This window comes from Eurypyga helias, unplaced genomic scaffold (assembly GCF_000690775.1).
Source record: "Eurypyga helias isolate BGI_N326 unplaced genomic scaffold, ASM69077v1 scaffold3435, whole genome shotgun sequence".
NCBI classification, from domain to species: Eukaryota; Metazoa; Chordata; class Aves; order Eurypygiformes; family Eurypygidae; genus Eurypyga; species Eurypyga helias.
Window position 1 is genome coordinate 24,821 of NW_010251891.1, and position 3,403 is coordinate 28,223.

The window sequence follows — 3,403 nt, forward strand, 5'->3', positions numbered from 1 at the left end:
TGTAAAATTTGAACTTAATTTCAAACAAAAAAAAAAAAAAAACCCTAAAGGTGATTGGTCTGTAGAGAAAAAATTCACCTTATTACTTTCAGTCTTCAGTTATGATGAATCAAATGTGTTTTATAAAAAATATATTCTGCTTGCCAATGACCCACAAATCCCCCCAAAAAATCATTGATTCATGGTGTCTCTACTAATGTAACTGTACTCCCTTTTCTTAGCAATTTCTGAAACCCCAGAAGCAGACCCCATCTGGAATACTGTGTTGGGCTCTGAGGCTCCCAATGTAAGAACAACATGGACCTGTTGGAGTAAGTCCAGAGGAGGCCATGAAGATGATGAGAGGGCTGGAGCACCAGCTCTTATATGGGGACAGGCTGAGAGAGTTGGGCTTGTTTAGCCTGGAGGAGACCAGCCTGGAGAAGACTCTGGGGAGACCTTATTGCAGCCTTCCAGTACCTGAAGGAGCCTACAAGGGAGCTGTTGGGTGACTTTTTACAAGGGCCTGAGTGACAGGACAAGGAGTAATGGGTTTAAATTGAAAGCCGGTAGATTTAGATTAGGTATCAGGAAAGAGTTCCTAACAGAGAAGGTTGTGAGGCACTAGAACATATTGGCCAGAGAAGCTGTGGATGTCCCATCCTTGTCTGTCTTTAAGGTCTGGCTGGATGAGGCTTTGAGCAACCTGGTCTAGCAGAAGGTGTCCCTGCCCCTGGCAGGGGAGTTGGAACTAGATGATCTTTAAGATTCCTTCCAAGCTAAACCATTCTGTGATTATTGTTCATTTACCTTACATTACTGTAAATTTAGAGTAAAAGGATCCTCTCCACTACGACACAGCCAATGGAAAATTTTTAAAATCCAAATGAAGTAAAGTGCCTTTTCTTCATGAAGAAGAGTAAGCCCAATGTGAAATCAAGAGACTTTGCCTCAACTTCTTTGGATGCTGGCTTCTTTTCTGATTATTCTGAATTTCCAGTCAATATCCTTTAAGGTATATTTGAATAAAACTAAACTTTAAAAATCCTTGTAAGTTTATATACTGTACTTATATTCTACTTACTTTTTCTCACAATATGAAAAGCTAATCAATTAGTTGCCATCTGCACTTCTATGTTGTCAATCTCACATTACAGAAAATTCAATTGAAGTAGAGTCAGATTTTCTGACTTTCATGTGTGACAATAGCTGAATGCCCAGTTCTCATAAGACCCTTGAAAAACATCACTTTGATGGCAATAGTTGGTGCAACCCAAAGGTACAAGAATTGTGTAAAAATTTTGAAATAAGTAGTGGAATATCTTTCTCTTCTGTACCACATTCTCTTAAAAGCAAAATTGCTTGGCCTTCTGCTCCAAAGATGGAGAGAAGAGAAATACACACATACACATGCTGTGTGAGTTTGCACTGTACTTATCATGTTCTCTGTCAAATTACAACCTAAGATGATCACAGTTACAGATGAACTACTATCTTTAGATTCATCTGTTGATAGTTTAAAAAGTTTACTGCTAGTACACAAAAGTGCAGATATGCTAATATGTTTATATGTTCCTGTAAAGTAAAAGGGAAAAAAGGAAAAAATAATCACTAGGTATGCAGTAATCAATAATCAAAACAAATGATATGACATAATTTACATATGTTTACATTTATTTTTTCAGTATTAAAAAATTACTATTCTTAGTCTTTTTCAGTAAGTCTGAGTAGGAAAACATGAAATATTGAAACTGATGTGTAAAACATTTGCTTTCCTTTTGACTATGAATAATGCATTGATATTTACCATTAGTATCCTGTTAAACGCAAATGAGTTTCTACATGCTGACTATGCCTAAGCCTATTCATGATAATGCGTGCCTCTGCCTAATCTAATTGTATATTACATGCTGCAGCATAGCCATAGCATTCAATGACATTCTCTTCAGTTTATTATAAACATACTAAGTAAAATTCACAGACCCAACACAAGTCTAATGCACCAATGAATTAATATTTAAGCTCTGCTTTGAAGGTGATTTTTGTCTTCTTTATGATAATGCATATCCTTTACAGAGGCACTGACCTGTGTTCTGAATTCCAGCTTTCCATATGTAATATAGCCACTGAAACAAGTGAGAACATAGGTTAAAGAACACTCTTTGCATCTATAAGGTCATAGGTAGTGTAAATCTCGACAGCTGGAAACATGCACTTCACCACTCTGACTTCCCAGTACAAGATTGATGTGAGCTAATTTTCAGTCTAAAAGTTCATTAGTTCAGTCCAGGTTCATTGTCCTATTGCTCTTTTTTTAATGCCTAGACAAATCAGAGAAAATTTGTCTTGTATACCTTAAGATGCCAGTCTTTGGAATTAATTACTCTGGAAGTCTCTGTAGCTCATTGAAATGTCTAGAGCTTAACTTGGACAAGGAACTTCTAGGCATCTGTAATGGCCGAGGTAAATCCTATCCTAAATAGTTTACTGAGGTTGGCAGCTAGGAGCGTATACTGAGTTTGATTAGGATGGATTTCATTTCCTTCGCAGTCTATACGGTGCTATGTTTTGGATTTGTCACTATAACAGTTTTAGTAAAACACCCCTGTTTTGACTATTGCTGAGCAGTGCTTGTAGAGTGTAAAGGCTTCCTATTTGTCCAACTCTGCCCTCTTCTGGATAGGTTAGGTGCGGACAAGAAACTGGGACAAAAACCAGCTGACCCAAACTAACCGAAAGGATGCTCCATGTTGTATAGTATCATGCTCAGTAATAAAAACTGAGGGGAGGGACATTTTTGGGAAAGTAGCTGTTGTTCAGAGACAGGATGTCATTGGTTTGTTCATGTGAGGCAGTAAGTGATCACCTTTGCATATATTTCTCCCCTTTCCTTCATTTATTGAACTATCTGTGTCTTGACCCATGAGTCTTTTTGCTTTCTCTCTTTTAAATTCTCTTCCCCATCACACTGGGAAAGGGAAATGAGCAAATGGCTGTGTGGCCCTTACTTGCCTTAGGGTTAACCCACAGAGGTACAATAAAACTCCCTGTCTCTAAATTCATAGGGGTCATATACCTCTCTTGCAAAATATATGTGTAGTCAGACTATTCAGGAAATGGTAGAACTGGTGAAAAAAAAATCTCGTTTTGGCTTTTCTCTATTTCCCAAAATTAATTTTCTGGTGCAGCTGCTATATGGAAGAGTCAATCTTGCAGGAGAATTGGGATCCAATGTGAAACACACAAGCTATAAAAATCTGAACATATCTGACTACAGATAAAAATCAGGAAAGGTGTGACATCTGTGCTGTGTTGTTTACCCTAGAATACTTATATTTGGTTAAAAAATGCATTAAAATGAAAATAATATATCAGGTAGGCCAGCATAATTCAGTTAATCCCTGCATCTAAATCCTCAGACACT